General features: G+C 39.1%; 1 pseudogene; it reads left to right on the top strand.

The window, feature by feature from the left end:
- Positions 1-2,865: 2,865 nt before the first annotated feature.
- Positions 2,866-19,147, top strand: part of LOC101550814 (ubiquitin-like modifier-activating enzyme 1) — a 31,780-nt pseudogene continuing 15,498 nt past the window's right edge.

Raw genomic sequence — 19,147 nt, 5'->3', positions numbered from 1 at the left:
CCGCTTCAGCAGGGCATTCCCTTTTGTTCTCTTTCTTCTTTTGGGTGTTGTGGTTAGCAATGGAGGTATTGGAAGCCATCGTGTTTGGTCTATTATCTGCTTTAAGCACGCCTCTGCCATACTCAGTGGATCCTCCCACATTTTACTGTTGTTCCCTTCTCTATCTGAACTGCATTTCACCCCAGCATTTGAGGCCGGCTTCCAAGCCATAGAGCAAATCTCGTAATTAGTTCTGGTATTCTTGGTTGTTAGTCTCCCATTCTGTTGTTTTATATTCCGCAGATGAGTGCAATTCTTCGATGTCTGTCTCTCTCTTTCTGGCTCATTTCACTTAGCAAGATACTTTCCATGTTGATCCACTTGTATGCAAAGTTCATGAATTTGTCTTTCCTAACGGCTGCACAGTGTTCTATTGTGTAGATGGACCGAAGTTTCTTTAGGCAGTCATCTCTTTTCGGGCACACGGGTTTTTGTTCCAGATTTTAGTAATCGTAAGCAGTGTTGTGATGAACATTCAAGTGCAGATGTCATTTCCACTATAAATTTTTGCCTACCCAGGATATCTTCCCAGAAGTGTTATTGCTGGGTCAAATGAGAGCTCAATTTCTATTTTTTTGAGGAGCTACCCTATTGTTTTCCAGAAGGATTGAACCCATCGGCATTCCCACCAGCAATGTAGGATGGTCCCTTTATCAGCGCATCCACGCCAACTAAGTTTGCCCCTGTTCTTTTGGATGTGTGCCAGTCTCTATGGTGTGAGGTGGTATCTCATATTTGTTTTGATGTGCATCTCCTTGATGATTAGTGATGAAGAGCATTTTTTCATGTCCTTTTGGCCATTTGTATTTCTTCTTTGAGAAAGTTTCTGTTCATTTCTTTGTCCCTTTTTCTGATGGGGCTGGATTTTTTTTATCTTGTAGAGTTCAACCAGTGCCTTATATATCCTTGATATCAACACCTTGTCAGATGGGTATTGAGTGAATATCCTTTCCCATTCTGTAGATTGCCTTTGTATTCTGATCACTGTGACATTTGCGGTCCAGAACCATTTTAGTAAATACAGTCCCATTTGTTTATCTCTGTTTCTACTTGATTGCTTAGTTACGCATAAACTTTGAAGATCCCTTTAGCTTCAATATCGTGGAGGGTTTTTCTGGTCTTGTCTTTAATGTACATTAGGGACTGTGGTCTGACGTTGAGGTCTTTAATCCATTTGACCTGAGTTTTGTGTTGGTGTTAGGTCGAGGTCTAAACCCATTTTTTAGCATGTGGTTGACCAGATATGCCAGCACCATTTGTTAAAGAGGCTTTTCATGCTCCACTTCAAATTTCTTGCTCCCTTTCCAAAGATTAGATGTTCATACAATTGGGGTGGTGTGTAGGAATATTCCACCCTGTATATTCGGTCTGTGACTCTGCCTTTGTTATAGTAGCATGTTGTTTAATTGTTACCGCTTTGATGTACAATTTAAGGTTGGGGAGAGTGATGCCTCGCATCGTCTCTTTCCCAAGAATTGCTTTAGCTATTCATGGGCATTTGTTGTTCCATATGAATTTCAGGAATGCTTTATCTACTTCTTTGAAGAACTTCATGGGTATCCTTATAGGGATCGCATAGAATCGGTATAATACTCTGGGGAGTATTGCCATTTTGACAATGTTAAGTCTTCCTGCCCATGAGCAGGGAATATGTTTTCATTTCCTTGGGTCTTCTTTTATTTCATGGAATACGATTTTGTAGTTTTCTTTGTAGAGATCTTAAACCTCTTTAGTTAGGCTGATTCCGAGGTACTTGCTTTTCTGTGGCCCAATTGTGAATGACATTCTTTATTTTTTTATGTCACTTTCCTCTTCCTCACTATTTGTGTATAGGAAGGCCATGGATTTTTAGGTATTGATTTTATAGCCTGCAACTTTACTGTACATGTCTATTGTTTCTAGGAGTTTCTTAGGAGAGGTTTTTACATTTTCTAGGTATTGAATCATGTCATCTGCAAATATTGAGAGTTTGATTTCATGCTTTCCTATTCGGGTGCCCTGAATACCTTTTTCTTGCCTAATTGCTATTGCAAGTAATCCCAGTAGTATGTTTATCAGAAGTAATGAGAATGGGCAACCTTGTCTTGTTCCTGATCTTAGAGGAAAGGCCCTTATTTTTTCTTCATTGAGGATAATGCTTCCTAAGTGTTTGTCATTAGGTGGCTTTGACTATCTTGAGGAAAGTTCCTCCTAAACCCATTTTGGTGAGTTTTCATCATAAATGGATGTTGGATCTTGTCAAATGCTTTGCTGCTTCTATTGAAATGATCATATGGTTTTCATCTTTACTTTTGTTGATGTGATGGATTATGCTGATTGATTTCCAAGTGATAAACCATCCTTGCATCCCAAAGAGGAATCCAAATCCAAAGAGGTGGTGATGTATGATCTTTTATTTTTTTTAAATTTTATTTTTTATTGAATCACTGTGAGATACAGTTACAAAGTTTTCATATTTGATCCACCACCAAACCCCCACATGCCCCCCCTCACTCCCCCTCTGCCTGCGTTGCAGACATTTTTCATTTTACTCTTTCCTTACTTTGATTACATTCAATTTTCAGGAGGGATCTCACTATAATTATTTGGAGGTTTTCCTCCAACAGTCAGACATGTTGGATGGCATCAATAGATTATATGTTTTCATTTTTCAGAAAAGTTTCGGAGCATTCTTTGGCTGTGTTACTTACCGGAACACCCAGTTTCTTCTCTTTTGAATGTGGCAAGATGGTGCCGAGGATGGGTCGAGGCTGTGACTTCTGGTGGCCGGGCGACCTGAAGGCCTGCTGGTGCTGCCCCACTCCAGTGCTCTCCCGCAGTTCGGACATGTCCCAGTCTCGAATCCCAGAGCCGTGTTAGTTGCTGCTCCGGGGCTCCATCTGGAGAAGGCGTACTGACTGTACCTCCTCCATCTGGCTCCCCGGTGTGGCTCACCCGGTCTGGGGTCTGGAGCATTCTCTGGCCACGTTGCTTACCGGAACGTTCAGTTTCTTCTCTGTTGAATGTGGCAAGATGGCACTGAGGGTGGGTTGAGGGCATGACTTCCAGCAGCCAGGGTGACCCGGAGGCTGGGCTGGCGCCGCCCCACTCCAGTGCCCCCCTGTAGTTTGGAGCTGCCCCAGTGCTGCATCCCAGAGCCATGTTAGTTGCTGCTCCTTGTCACCGGGGTTTCATCTGGAGAATGCATACCGGCTGTACCTCCTCGTCTTGCTCCCCGGTGTGGCTGACCCGGTCTGGGGTCCGGAGCATTCCATGATGTATGATCTTTCTGATGAGCTGTTGGAATCTTTTTGCTAGTATTTTGTTGAGGATCCTCACATCCATGTGCATCAGGGATATTGCCCTGTAGTTTTGCTTGTTAGCAGTGTCTTTATTTGCTTTTGGTATTAGGCAAATACGTGCTTCATAGAAACTGGTTGGGAGTGTTCCTGTTTTTTCAATTTCCTGGAAAAGCTTGCGGAGAACTGGCAATTGGTCTTCTTTAATTGTTTGAAAGAATTCGCTAATGAAACCATCTGGGCCTGGGCTTTTCTTTTGGAAAGAGTTTTGATTACAGTGTCAATTTCCGTGATATTAATGGGTCTGTTCAGGTATTCCAAGTCTTCTTGGTTCAGTCTTGGGAGCTTGTAGGAATCTACCCACTTTATTTTAGTTTCTTTTGTTTCGTGGCATACAGACCTTCAAAGTAGTCTCTGATGAAGTTTTGAATTTGATTGATTTCTGTTATGATGCCCCCCTTTTCATTTCTGATTCAGTTTATTAGGGTTGTCTCTCTTTCTTTGTGAGTCTTGGTAGTGGTTTATTCATCTTATTTGTTTTCTTGAAGAACCAGATTTTGTTTCATTGATCTTTTAGTTTGTTTTTTGAGTTTCCATGTCATTAATTTCTGCTCTAAGTTTTATTATTTCTTTCCTTAGAACTGGTTTGGGTTCCTTTTGTTGGCCCTTTTTTAAGATCTTGGTCTGTGAAGCCAAGAAATCTATGTAGTCCCTGTCTTCCTTTCTGAGGAATGCTTGCAGGGCTATCAATTTTCTCCTTAACACAGCTTTAGCTGCGTCCCATAGGTTCTGGTAGCTTGTGTCTTCATTCTCATTTGTTTTGAGTTATCTTTCGATTTCTTCCTTTATTTCCTTCGTGACTCACTCATTATTCAATGATGAGTTGTTTAATTTCCTGGTTTCTTATTTGGTTCTCTGCGTCTATGTGTGATTCACGTATATCGTCAGCACATCATGATCTGAAAAGATAATTGTTACAATTCCAATCTTTCTGATTCTATTGAGGTATGTTTTGTGATTCAGAACGTAGCCTATTTTGGAAAATCTTCTGCGTGCACTGGAAATTAATGTGTATTCTTTCTTTTTTGCGTGTAAAGCCTTGTGCAGGTCCTTTAGCCCTCTCTCCTCCATTTCTTCCTTCAAAGTCATTGTTTCCTTGTTGAGGTGTGTTCTTGTTGATCTATCAAGAGATGATAAGGTAGAGTTGTAGTCTCCTGCTGCGAGTGATGTCACCCTTAAATTCTGTTAGGAGTTGTACTAATTATTTAGCTGATCGCTCATTAGGTGCGTGTATGTTTAAGAATGTGATTTCTTCCTGTTTTATATATAATTTGATGAAAATAAAATGACCTTCACCGTACCTTCTAATTTTTTTTAGCCTGAAATCTAAGTTGTTGGATACTAGTATGGCCACCCCAGCTTTTTTGAGGGAGTTGTTTGCTTGTAGGTTTTTTCCAACCTTTTACTTTGAGCCTGTGTTTGCTCTGACTGTTGACGTGTGTTTCTTGTAGGCAGCAGAAAGTTGGGTTTAGTTTCTGAATCCATTTTTCCATTCTATCCCTCTTGATTGGTGCATTTAGACCTTTGGCATTAAGAGAGATTATTGTCATGGGAGTTTGTGCCATCTTTCTGTAGGGGTTGTTGTTCTTGTAGGGTTTTTCCTTGTTTTATAGTAGTCCCTTTAGTCCATCTTCTAAGTTTGGTTTTGAGTCTGTGAAGTTTTTGGGCTGTTGTTTCTCCGTGAAATAGTGTATGATTCCTTCAAGTTTAAACAACAGTTTAGCTGGATAAATTAGCCTTGGTGAGGTGTTCATTTCATTGAGTTTTTTTCACTGTATCCCCTATTGTCTTTGGGCTTGGCGGGTTTCCTCTGATAGGTCTGCTGTAAATCTTAGGGGTGCTCCTTTGTATGTGCTTTCCTTCTTTGATCTTGCTGCTTGCAGTATTGTGTCTCTAGCCATGATATCCATCATTCTAACTATGATATGCCTTGGAGATTTTTTTTATTGGGATCAGTTTCAGCTGGCACCCTTCGGGCTTGCATCTGGATGCCTGTATTCTCTAACTCCGGAAATTTCTTTGCAATGATGTCTTTAACTGTAGTTTATTCATTGGAATTAGTTCCCTATGCTTCTGGTACTCCAATGATTCTTATTATCTTATTATCTTTGTGGTCCAATAAAATGCTGAGTTCATGTCCTCCCTTAATTTATTGGATGTTCATTCCATAGTTGCTTTGAATTTATCAACCATCTCCAGGATTTCCTCTGTGAAATCTTTATCTGAGAAGAGTTTGTATTTGTGGGTAATCCCTGTTGAGGCTTCTGAGATCTTTTCTTCATGCTCTCCTAGTGGTGGGATTTTCGCCGTTCCTGCATGGGCCTTACTCTCAGGCGCTCTTCCTAGCTCACGTAGGGCTTCTATTGAAGACTTGAGACTATGATCAATTTATTATAAAGGGTTTTTGTACACCTTCCTATGTTCACTGACAGCTTTTGTGAAATTAGGATAGGATAGGATAGTTGACTATTAGCATACAGTGACTAAGTTGACTAGGGTGTTCTTCAAAGGAATAGTTTATACAGATTGTGACCTTAGAGTGCAATGCAAGGAAGTGTAGAAATAATGGTGGCTGCTCCGAAAGGAGACCAGGCCCCTATTGAGACCATGCCCCCTGGCATAAGTGTATGCCCCCAACAACCTAGTGGAGAAGCAGGGTGGAAATCTGGGTGGTTTAGGACAGATACTTGGAAGGGAAGACGGAGTTACGGAGGTGGGAGAGGTGACTGACTGTGGCAACGTGGCGGTGGGGGGCTTCAGAGGTACCAGACGTGGAGGGCCGACTGGAGGGGCTCTTTCTTGCTGGACGGGGGTTGCAGGAGTCAAGACTCATTTTCAAAGTGTTCCTATGAGACAAATATCTCTCTCATACGAAAAAAACAGAAACACCAGTAAAAATATGTCCCTGATGAACATAGATGCAAAGATCCTCAACAAAACACTTGCCAGTAGAATAAAACGAGTCATCAAAAATGTCAAGCTTATTCAACTTATTCATTTTCTCCAAGATCAAGGTGTTGGTTTGATGATCTTTCAGATTGTTTCTTGTGTTTCCATGTCATTACTTTCTGCTCTAAGCTTTATATTTCTTTCCTCCAGGCTGTTTTTTTTATTGTTGGTCATTCTACAAAATCTTAAACTGTGAATTGTTACTTATGCAGGCTCACATTTCCTTCCTGGAGAATGCTCATAGAGCATAAACTTTCCTCTTAACACAACTTTTGTTATGTCCTGTATGTTCTGGTAAATCACGTCTTCATTCTCTTCCATTTCCAGAAATCTTTTCATTTCCTCTTTGGTCTTGTCTTTAAGCCACTCTTTTTCAGTAGTGATGTAATTACTTTCCAGGTGTTTTATGTGATTTACAGCTTGGGTGTGAATTACTTATATTTTCAGTGCATCAATATCTGAAAATATTATTGATACAATATATATTCTCTAATTTTATGAATTGTTGTTTGGTGACCCAATGCGTGGTCTGTCTTGGATAATGTCCCATGTGCATTTAGAGAACATATTCAGCTTTTCTGGAGATAAAATGTCCTAACCATATAAATATAAGTATATATACATATATATTTTTATATATGGGAAGTTGTCTTTCATTTCTCTTATTTTGGTCATAGGCCATATACTGTATTTCTTTTATTGTATCAGCATGAGATGCACTTACATATCTTTTATGTTTGAGTATCAGTCCTAGAATATTGAACACTCATCCCTTCACAGGTGCAAAATATCCCCCAGTAGTGTCCCCAGTGTCCCTCCACTATCACACCCTGCGTCTGTCGCACACAATTTCCCTCTTACACTCTACCTATGGCCATTAAGGTTTATAGAGCATACACATCCTATCCTGAGGGAACCCTCAAACCATCACTGACTTAATGATTCCTTCTCTATCCTAGCTACCTTATCCTCCAGCTCATAAGGTAGGCTTCCAAAAGTGGAGCAAACTTTACAACCCTTGTCTCTACTGTCTTTGGGTGTTATTCTCCTACTATAACATTTTAATATTCCACACATGTATTCAGTCATTTTATGCCTGTCCCTCTCTTTCTGACCCCATTCACATAGCATTATACTATCCATAATCATCTACATATAAGTAAAGTTCATGACCTCATCTTCCCCAACAGCCTCATAATTCCATTGTGTAGATGTATCAAAGTTTCTTTAACCAATCCTCTGTTCTCGGGCCCTTGGCATGTTGCAGCGTCTGGGCTTTGTGAATAAGGCAGCAATGAACATACAGGTTTAAATGTCATTTCTATGGAGCTTTTTTGCATCCAAGAGATATATTCCAAGTATGGGTATATGTATATAAGGAATATTAATTTCTAGTTTTTGAAGACATGCCCATGTTGTTTTCCTAAAAGACTGGACCAGTCAGCATTCCAATCAACAATGAAGGAGAGTAGCTTTATTTGCACAGCCGCACCAACACCGGTTATTCTTGCTCTTTTGGATATGCAACAGTCTTAAGGTTTGAGATGATACCTCATTGTTGTTTTCATTTGTGCTGACCTGGTGATTAGTGCTGTAGAGCACTTTACATGTGCCATTTGTATTTCTTTACTGAGGAAGTGTTTGTTCATTTTTTCTCCCCATTTTAATGGGGTTGTTTTTTTTTCTTATAGAACTTTAATAAAGTCTCGTATATCCTAATCATTAACCACTCATCTGATTGATATTGCATGAAAAACCTTGACTTATACCGAAGACTCTCAAGACTCTCACTGTAAATTGGCCATCATTTCTTTTGAGATGCAGAAGCTTCTTGGTTTATCGTTGTCCCATTTGTTTAGGTTTATTTCCACATGTTCAGTCTGTGGTATCTTTCGTCCATCAAGAAGTCTTAAGATTCAATATCAATGGAGGGTTCCATTGACATTTTCCTCCCTATAGCTATGGATTCAGGTCTGATACTGAGGTCTGTATTAGACAGAGATGGTGCCACATCTATGGGCCCTGAAGTATACCAAGGTCCACATTAGTGAAAAGAACATTCAAGGAACACTTCTTCCTGCATTTAGAGCATGGCATCTTTCTCCCCCCTTCCGTCAGTTTTCAAAATCAGTTTACACATAATTGTGCATTGTGCTTAATCTGTCTGTTTAGTCTCGAGAGTTCTAGGAGAATAATAACCGGATAATCAGACCACATGAAACATACAAAAGGAGATAAAAATTTAAACAGTAAGGAAAATAAAGAATGACTTACAGAAAAGTGAACTAACAGATACACAGACACTCCCAAATATATTAAGCAATAAAATACAGAAGATCAAGTAGAAACGGGAGAAACCATATATAGGTTCATGTTAGGAGAAGTACTACACCCATCAAAACAAGTAAAAATGGCCTTGCTAATATTATTAATACAAAAATAAGATATTTACATAGAGGAAATGTTCAAACAGCCCTTGTTTTTAAGAGCCTCAGCATTTAACCGGAGCATACAGCTCGGGGAAATAGGAATATTGAAATCAATGGAAAGGATATAAAATATTACAAATTGAAGCTATGGATATAATAAGGTACAGTTGGCCATTGTGTCATTTCTGAAATATAAATAAATATAAAAAGTCTTATAAGGCACATTTGAACACATAATCATTGGTGGGGAAAGAGCTGGTCACACATTAAAGAGGAAGATTGAATGGACCCAATATCCTGATAGCACATACTGACCTAATCCAAGGCCCTGCGACTTTGAATGGAAAGAGTTAATGATAGCATATAAACACAGGATGAAAGTATTTACTACTCTGATAAAGTTAAAAAGCTGTATATTTCTTTTGAATTGTATCAGCATAATAGATTTCCAAGTCTTTCAGATTTCAGATTCTGCAATAAAATGATGGGAGACGCATACCTCCACCAGAGCATATTTTTCAACACCCACATCCCAGCCCTCACCCTGCCGTGTTGGCAGACGTTATCCTCCAATACTCTCTCTGATTTGGGGTATGAAGTTCTGCTCAAAATTTCCACCACCATTCAATCCTACCTACCAAAGGCAGACACTAGATAATTTATTTTCCATTGCTCATTTTGAATATCATGAGAGCTCACATGCTGCGATTGTAAATGTAAATTTCTAGATTGTAAATGGTTGATTTTCCAGAGACATCTCTGTATGACACTAAACCATTTTGGAATTCCCATGGGAATCTCTGGGCCAGGGCTCTTGGTATGCTAAGATGGAAGCAAGAGGCCAATTGTGGGTGTGACAGCGAGTCTACTGGGCAGGCAGGGATCCTATGATACCATGCAAACTAGAGATTCAGTCCTGGGAGCTGAAGAAGAGAGGGGAAGCTCGGGGTCATCGGGGTTCCATCTGGAGTAGGAATCTCCCTTTTTTAAATAAAAAGTCTACAATGTTAATAATAAATAGTTATGGGTTAATCTATTTAAGGATCTACAGAAGTTTCATTTCTCTTGCTAGTAATTCTTTCAAACTCTCATGGTAAATCGACTTCTAGTCATTTTGTATGAACACAGCAAGAATATATATTAATCTCAATGGTGGCTCCTCCCAGGGACATCTCAGGATCACTGTTCTCAGACTAGATTTGTATTTTCCACCCCTAGCTGGGTCCTTGCTCAGTCAATTCAATTAAAGATATGACAGAATAGATCCACTACCACGATCTTAACTTGCAAGTTTATTGGCACCTGGCCTGCCTCATTTCTATGCCAGAGTAACTTACAGCTTCTCTTGAGTTCATCCAGTTCCTTTGTCACGACCCTGGATTCTGGGTGCTAGGAACTAAGTGTAACTGAGGCTTAAGTCTAGGTAATATGACAGACGCCCAGGAGTAAATATTACTCAGTTAATTAACCCTCATGATACAAGAACGTGGCTTAATATTCTCCTGTACTCCCACATAAAGAACATTGCTCTAAAATCACTGTATTACTGTCATCCCTTTGTTCATCAATTCATTGAAGCGGGCACGAGTAATGTCTCTATTACACTCAGCCTGAGATTTTAGCAGCCTCTCATAACTCATTTCTCAAATAAACTATGGAAAGGACATAAAGAGAAAATCAACATATACACGCCACACTCATATAATAGCACCATCTCTTCTGTATGTCTTTCTATCTCTGTCTCTGTCTCTCTAATCTCTACTCTTGTCTCTTCCGACCTCTCTCTCTGTCTCTGTGTCTTCTCTCCTGCTTCTCTATATTCTCTTCCATTTCTGTGTCTTCTCTATTCTTCTGTGTCTCTCTCCCTGTTTCTGTTACAGTTTTCGTTTATATAGCAATCACACAGGGTGGTGACAAAAAGGTGGGGTGAACATTAGCAGATCAACAAAAAGGTGTAAGACCACTCCTCCAAGAGATTAACGTGTCATCAAAGGAGATTACTCCAGATTACTAGGAGAACCGCTTAAGGGTGGAATCCCATCCAGGGTGTGTTGCTTTCTTCTTTCCTCAGCTAGTAACACACTTAAATATTTGTAGTAAATCAACTTCAAATATTTCTAGCAATGTCATTCCTTATAAGCACAGTAAGAGTTATAAACTTAAAGTTTTTTTTTTTTCTGAGGACATTCCACTATATATTCCAGCCAGGTTAGTCTTCCTAAACCCAGCATGGTTCTAGTCTCCTCGTGACTTTTGGATCATGACAGCATTTGTCTATGACCATGCTCTCAACTCATAGTTGAGAATTGTGGCACATTGGCTTGACCCATTTTGATGCCAGGGTATCTCACAGCTTGCTCTGGGTCCATTCTGCCCCTTGAAGTGACCCTGCTTTTGGGGGGCTTAGCAATTGAGTTGAGAAAGCAGATACGCAAGAGTAAATATTATTGGAGTCAATCAGCTCCCAAGTTACAAAGCATAATATTAACTGTCTTCCTGTGTCCATAAAGAAAGGACATTGGTAATCTAAGTTGCTGCAGCAAGGCTAAAAGGACAAACACATTGTAATCCTACAAGGTCCCTTCTGCCTGGAGACTGCTAGACCAGCCCAGCAGTCACCTACAACTTTAATCCAGAAATGCTTTCATAATTTTATCCTGGCAAATCTAGTAGAACTATTTCATAGTAATTTTGAAATGTTAAAAATCTACTCAAAGTAAAGACAGGTTCTGAAATCTTTCATTATGTGTAAAATCATATCTTACGGTGGCTATAATCTTCAGTTCAATTTATTTTGACATTGGCTTTCATTTAGTAGGAGTTTTTATTATTTTTGCTCCCAGGAACCTAACCATGCACCTCTCCTTTTTCACCTCTTCATAATTTTTATGACTGGAAGAAGGGGCAGATGAAAATGTTACAGTTTTCTTTGACTAAGTCTTTTTTTTTTAAATTCATAGAGTGACTGGGCATAACTTTCTACTTTTGACAAGTGAAGTAAACATTATCTGTATAGGTTTCATGCTAGAAGATGTAAAGGAAGACACAGCTACACTGGGTTTCATACTTTCCTAAGTGTTTTTTTTTCTTTCCATCATATGCTATCATGAGACACTATCTCCTCCTCAGTCTTATAAATGCATCTCAGAAATAGAAGCAAATTCACTATTTCCAGTATAACTGAATGACAAATCTACAGTTGTGGGAAAATAGTAAATTCCCTTTAAAAAGTCCAGCCACACTTCACTGAATATAATTACATATAATATGTTACACAACAAAATATAACCCAATCCTTTGTCCATATAGTTCTGTATTTTAGTAATGATCACCCTCAGTCATTCTCAAGCTATCTCCTGTTGGAGCCTGACTAGATTCATGAGGAAGTTTCGAAGATGCTGCCTTGCTAGAAGGCCATGTCACAGCTTCAAACAGCTTGTGACTCTAACTGAACTGGGCTGGGGTCTGTATGCCACAATGCCACTGCTCTTTTTTATAGATTAACCGTGCTGTGCTTGAATGAAAGTTAAACAAATACCCTACTGGGATATTGTGTAAGCTAGCATAGATTTAGATTTATAGAGAATGAGGAAACAGAATGTATGGGAGTGGGATATAAAAGATTTACAAAGTAGTCTGGCTTGATTTATCGGGAATGCCGTGTGTTTGTAAATCAGAAGACAATACGTGTTTTGATCTGAAGTCTGTTGTTGTTTTCTGATGTATGCTATGTGACTGTTTATTAACCCAATAAAAGGAGACTGCAGAAACCGAGAAATGCGAACGGCCTGAGCAAGCTGCAGCCCTCTGTGCTTTATCATTCCATCTGCCTTGATATGTCACTGCGCCCCCTACTGATCGATCTATTAAGAAGCATCAATCCCCTTATGCTCACCTCCCAGACTAGCTGTACTTAAATATTTAAAAATTCCCTTCTTGGATAGTGAAGGCCACTTTTTATTAATCACGGGATGTGTACATCAGGAAGAAATCACACTCCTAAATGTCTACGCACCCAATGAGGGACCAGCTAAATACCTACAACAGCTGCTAAGAGACCTTAAGAAGGACATCTCGAGCAACACAATAGTAGTTGGAGACTTCAACACAGCACTGTCTCCTCTGGACAGATCAAGAAGATTAAAACTCACCAAGGAAATACTGGCTTTGAAGGAAGAAATAGAAGAGAGAGGGCTAATAGCTCTATACAGGGCTTTATATCCCCAAAGAAAGGAATACACATTCTTTTCCAGTGCACATGGAACATTTTCCAGAATAGACCATGCGCTAGGCCACACAGCACACCTCAACAGAATCAAAAAGATAGACATTGTACCAGCTATCTTTTCAGACCATGATGCACTGAAGATAAAACTTAATCGTGGACAGATGCAGAAAAACAAATCAAACACCTGGAAACTAAATAGCTCGATATTGAACAATGAGTGGGTCAGGAAGGAAATCAAGGAAGAAATCAAAAGGTACCTAGAAACAAATGAGAATGAAGACACGAGCTACCAGAAACTGTGGGACGCAGCTATAGCCGTTTTAAGGGGAAAATTTATAGCTCTGCAAGCATATCTCAGGAAGGAAGAAAGTACCCATATAAATAACTTGACTTCACAGCTCAAGACCTTAGAAAAGGACCAACAAAAGGAGCCCAAACCAGGCAGAAGGAAAGAGATAATAAAACTTAGAGAAGAAATTAACGACATGGAAACCCAAAAGACAATCCGAAAGATCAATGAAACCAAGAGCTGGTTCTTCAAGAAAATAAACAAGATTGACAAACAACTAGCAAGACTCACAAAGAAAGAGAGAGAGAGAACCCTAATAAGCCGAATCAGATATGAAAAGGGGGACATCACAACAGAAACCAATGAAATTCAAAAGATCATCAGAGACTACTTTGAAAATCTCTATGCCACGAAACAAGAGAACCTAGAAGAAATGGATAAATTCCTCGACTCCTATAATCTCCCAAGGCTGAACCAAGAAGACCTGGAATACCTGAAGAGTCCAATTAACATCAAGGAAATTGAAATGGTAATCAAAAGTCTTCCCAAAAACAAAAGCCCAGGTCCAGACGGATTCACTAGCGAGTTCTTCCAAACATTTAAAGAGGACCTTTTGCCAGTCCTTCTCAAGCTTTTCCAGGAAATTGAAGAAACAGAAACACTCCCAAACAGTTTCTATGAGGCTCATATCATCCTAATACCAAAAGCAAACAAAGACACCACAAAAAAAGAAAACTGCAGGCCAATATCCCTGATGAACACAGATGCGAAGATCCTCAACAAAATATTAGCAAATAGAATTCAACAACTCATCAAAAAGATCATACACCACGACCAAGTGGGATTCATCCCGGGGATGCAAGGATGGTTTAACATCCGGAAATAAATCAACATAATCCATCATATCAACAAAAAAAAGATAAAAATCATATAATCATATCAATAGATGGAGAGAAAGCATTTGACAAGATCCAGCATCCGTTTATGATGAAAACACTCGCCGAAATGGATATAGAAGGGACCTTCCTCAATATAGTCAAAGCCATTTATCAAAAGCCTATGGCAAGCATTGTCCTCAATGGGGAAAAACTAAGAGCCTTCCCTCTGAGAACAGGGACGAGACAAGGATGCCCACTCTCTCCACTTCTGTTCAATATAGTACTGGAGTACTTGCAATAGCGATTAGGCAAGAAAAAGATATTAAGGGCATTCAGGTAGGAAAGGAAGAAATCAAGCTCTCACTATTCGCAGATGATATGATACTATACCTAGAGAATCCTAAAACCTCTACCAAGAAACTCCTAGTAACAATAGAGTTGTATAGTAAATTTGCAGGCTATAGAATCAATACCCAAAAGTCCATGGCTTTCCTATATGCAAATAATGAGAGAGAAGAAAGTGACCTGAGAAAAGCAATCCCATTTACAATTGCGACTCAAAAAATCAAGTACCTCGGAATCAGCTTAACAAAGGAGGTAAAGGACTTGTATAATGAAAACTATAAAACACTACTTCAGGAAATAAAAGAGGACACAAGGAAATGGAAAGACATCCCCTGCTCATGGATTGGAAAAATTAATATTGTCAAAATGGCAATTCTCCCCAAAGCATTGTACAAATTCAATGCGATCCCTATAGGGATACCCTTGACATTCTTCAAAGAAATGGAGCAAGCGCTCCTGAAATTCATATGGAACAATAAGCCCCCACGAATAGCTAAAGCAATCCTTGGGAAAAAGAAAATGGGAGGAATCAACCTCCCAACTTCCAACTCTACTACAAAGCGGTAGTCATTAAAACAGCATGGTATTGGAACAAAGGCAGAGCTGCAGACCAATGGAATAGGGTTGAATACTCTGACATACACCCCCAAATATATGATCATCTAATCTTTGATAAGGGAGCAAGAAATGTGAAGTGGAGCAAGGAAAGCATGTTTAACAAATTGTGCTGGCAAAACTGGACGGCTGCATGCAAAAAAATGGGCTTAGAACTCCATCTATCACCATGTATAAAAATCAGATCAAAATGGATTAAAGACCTCAACATCAGACCAGAATCCCTAAGGTATATTGAAGACAAGGTCGGCAAAACTCTCCACGACATTGAAGCCAAAGGTGTCTTCAAAGCTGACACACCACTGGCCAAGCAAGTGAAAACAAAGATAAATAAATGGGACTATCTCAAACTAAGAAGCTTCTGCAACTCAAAAGAAACAATGACCAAAATACAAAGACAGTCTACAGAATGGGAAAGGATATTTATGCAGTACCCATCAGAGAAATGGTTGATAACAAGTATATACAATGCACTGGTTGAACTCCACAAGAAGAAAACTGCCAACCCAATCAAAAAATGGGGTGATGAAATGAACAGAAACTTTTCCAAAGAAGAAATCCTTATGGCTGAGAGGCACATGAGAAAATGTTCAACATCACTAATTATCAGGGAGATGCAGATCAAAACAACAATGAGATATCATCTCACACCACAGAGACTGGCCCACATCCCCAAAAACAAAAGCAGCCGGTGTTGGCATGGATGTGGGGAGAAAGGGACTCTCCTTCACTGCTGGTGGGAATGCCGACTTGTTTAGCCCTTTTGGAAAACAATATGGACGATTCTCAAAAAGTTAGAAATTGAGCTCCCATTTGACCCAGCAATACCACTCCTGGCAATATATCCCAGAGAGGCAAAAAGGTATAGTAGAGATGACATTTGCATTTCCATGTTCATTGCTGCTCTGTTTGCAATAGCCACAATATTGAAAAAACCAGAGTGCCCGAAAACAGATGATTGGCTGAAGAAACTCTGGTATATTTACACAATGGAATACTACGTAGCTGTCAGAAAACATGAAGTTATGAAATTTGCATATAAGTGGATCAACATGGAAAGTATCATGCTGAGTGAAATGAGTCAGAAAGTAAGAGACAGACATAGAAAGATCGCACTCATATGTGGAATATAAAGTAGCTGGAGGTACAAGCTTACAATGTTGCGATTCCTGGCAGACATTTCTCCGGACTTAGTTACTAAAATACAGAAATCCAAAACTATGCTGCTGCTAGTGTGGCCTCCTGACCTCATATCTCTTCATTCTCAGCAATGGAAAACAAATTACCAAATGCTTTCTTTTCAGCAGATCGACTTTAGGGGGGAGAAACTCCAAATCAATAATAGTAAATTTTTTGTTTAAATATTGAATGTAATCAAATTAAAGTGAAAGTAAAATGAAATTTACCAGTTACACATGCGGGGTGGGTGGCTGGGGAGTTGGGGGGAAGGGGGAGGTATATCGTGATTCTTGGTGGTGGAATATGTGCACTGGTTAAGGGATGGGTGTTTGAGCATTGTATAACTGAGACTTTAACCTGAAAGCTTTGTAACTGTCCACATGGTGAATCAATAAAAGAATTTAAAAAAATTCCCTTCTTTTCTCCATATTGCCCAAAAGTTGAGAGATAGTATGGCGAATATTGTCTACCATGGATGCAGGAGGAGGGGGTGAAAGAGGGGCATACCGGGGATATTGGTGGTGGAGAATGCACACTGGTGGAGGAATGAGTATTTGATCATTTTGTGATTGTAATCCAAACAGACAATCTTGTAACTATCTCACAGTGATTAAATAAAATTTAAAAAAATTTCTGCCCTGAGGTTTTCAAGGACCCTAATCATATGGTCTATCACTCCTTCTGTCAATTTTCATGTTTTTTAGCAAAAGGATGTTAAGTACTGAAATCAAAAAAATAGACTGCAGAGGGATTAAAACATAACAAGCTGTGAGAAAAAAGAAATCAAAAGCAAGAGGAAAAACAAACTTTTTATAGAGTGTGAATAAATGGGATGCATAGTTCTCTGGGTTCAACCCTTGACACTGCCTAGCTTCCCAAGATTTTCAGGTGAACACTCTATGACTAAAACCCAATCACAAACAGCAACAAGACTGTGTGTGTCATGGTGATTCAATCATAAAAATAACTTATAGGTATTGTTAGGGTACTTGTTGGTACTGAAAAGGAGGACCCCATTCAGGGGAATACAATACATAGTGAACAACTTAACAGGGCAAATGCTCAGGGCACTGGACACTTAGATGTAGAGGAGTCTTAAAGTCATATAGCTCAGCATCCAGGACTGAAGGATGGGACCCAAACTGTACTAATTAATACTTAAATATTTCTATTAAGGAGGCAGGCTGGGGAGAGGAGTAAACCTGGGAACACTGGTAGAGAGAAGTTGCCAATGGTGGTAGGACTATTTGCTGGAATAGCATGTCATAATTTGAATGTAATTGTTAGTCGCAGAGCCTAAATTACAAAACTCAAGGAAGGAAACAATAAAAATTAAACTACCTGATGGCTCAGGAATTACCAATTACATTTCTATGTATTTATCCGAAGAATGTGAAAACATAAAAAGAAGTGCATCCTTATGTTGATTTCAGCACTATTGACAATGGTCAAAAATTGACCCCTGATTGGGGAAATAGCTCAAAGGGCTTACTGCATACTTTACTCATGCAAAATCTTTACTTTGAGTTCTATAACTACAGTCCCTCAAACATCTCAACTCCTCAATGGCTCCAAGAACTCAAAACCGTTCTTGCTGTGACTTAATTAGCAACCTTCCTACCATTTGAGCCTGGTAGACCAAGCCTCACCAAGTATGGCCCATAGGCCCTAAAAGTTGTTAGGGAGGTCTACTCCCACTCTTTAAGAAGAGATGGACCCAACATAAATTCACATCAACAAATGACTGTGTGAAAGACATGACCCTAGGACTGAGTAGATAGAAAAGGGGGCAAGGCACAAATCTTGCATGCAGAACCTCAGTATGTGGCTTGGCTACCACAGGGCCCCTAGAGCATCACATCACCATCAAATGTAGCCCTAGAGACCACTGAGAATTAATCCCACAATGTCTGAGTAGTTTGATGTTGTCAGTATGGAAGGGATATTATGTCTCTCTTCTGAGCACTGCTTGAGGAGCCATAATATATGGATATGGTCTAAATACACAGAGGGATACACTCACTTATACTAAAGACAAAAAATCTTGCCATTTGTATTTACAAAGAGTTAAGTGCAAACAGAAATAGCACTCTAGAGTTCAAAAGGTTCATTTTGAAATAATTGCTTTAAATAAGTAGAAATACTCCAAATTAAATTTGCATTAATGAATAATTAGTAAGATGTTAATAGTCATAAAACATATACCGCTAATTATTTAAACTAAACATTTGAGGGTGTACTCTCTACAAGGAAGTATTATGGGGTTTTACACAATATGGTCTTTTGTTTTATTTTATGTGACAAATTTTAATGTTTTGATTCCTGAGTATGACATGAGATCAATTTTCAGACTTTTATAAAAGAGGAAACAGGTCTTTAGTCAAAAATTAAGTTTAATAATGTGGACTGCAAATCTTAAATTACCATAGTTAAAACCATGGAGAAAATTTGAGAAAAATCCGTGGGTTCTTTATTTTTGGTGGGGGCGCTGGGGGGATGGTAATCATCTCTTTGGCAGAATGTCACATGGCAGAGCCTGGCCATCTACCCGTGGCATATTTGATAAGCCAAGAACAGCCAAGAACAGTATTATTAAAATATTAATATCTATGTTACCATCCTGAAGTATTCCTCAACTGTTATATTTACTTTTTCCTTCTGATTTTTTCAATGTTACTTGGAAATACTTCTGGGTATTACTTTGTCCTTCAGTGTCCTTCATTTTCCATATACTATTTTGAGAAAATAATTCTGCTTTTTTCATCATCTCATTATTACAGAAGCCTCAAGAATCTTGCTCAGACTAGTTGAATCAACACCATTTTACATTTCCAACTTCAATCCCACCTGTGTAAACA

The sequence above is a fragment of the Sorex araneus genome, chromosome 9 (genome assembly GCF_027595985.1).
Source record: "Sorex araneus isolate mSorAra2 chromosome 9, mSorAra2.pri, whole genome shotgun sequence".
NCBI lineage: Eukaryota > Metazoa > Chordata > Mammalia > Eulipotyphla > Soricidae > Sorex > Sorex araneus.
Note: the sequence above shows the minus strand (reverse complement) of the source record. Positions and strands in the feature narration are given on the sequence as shown.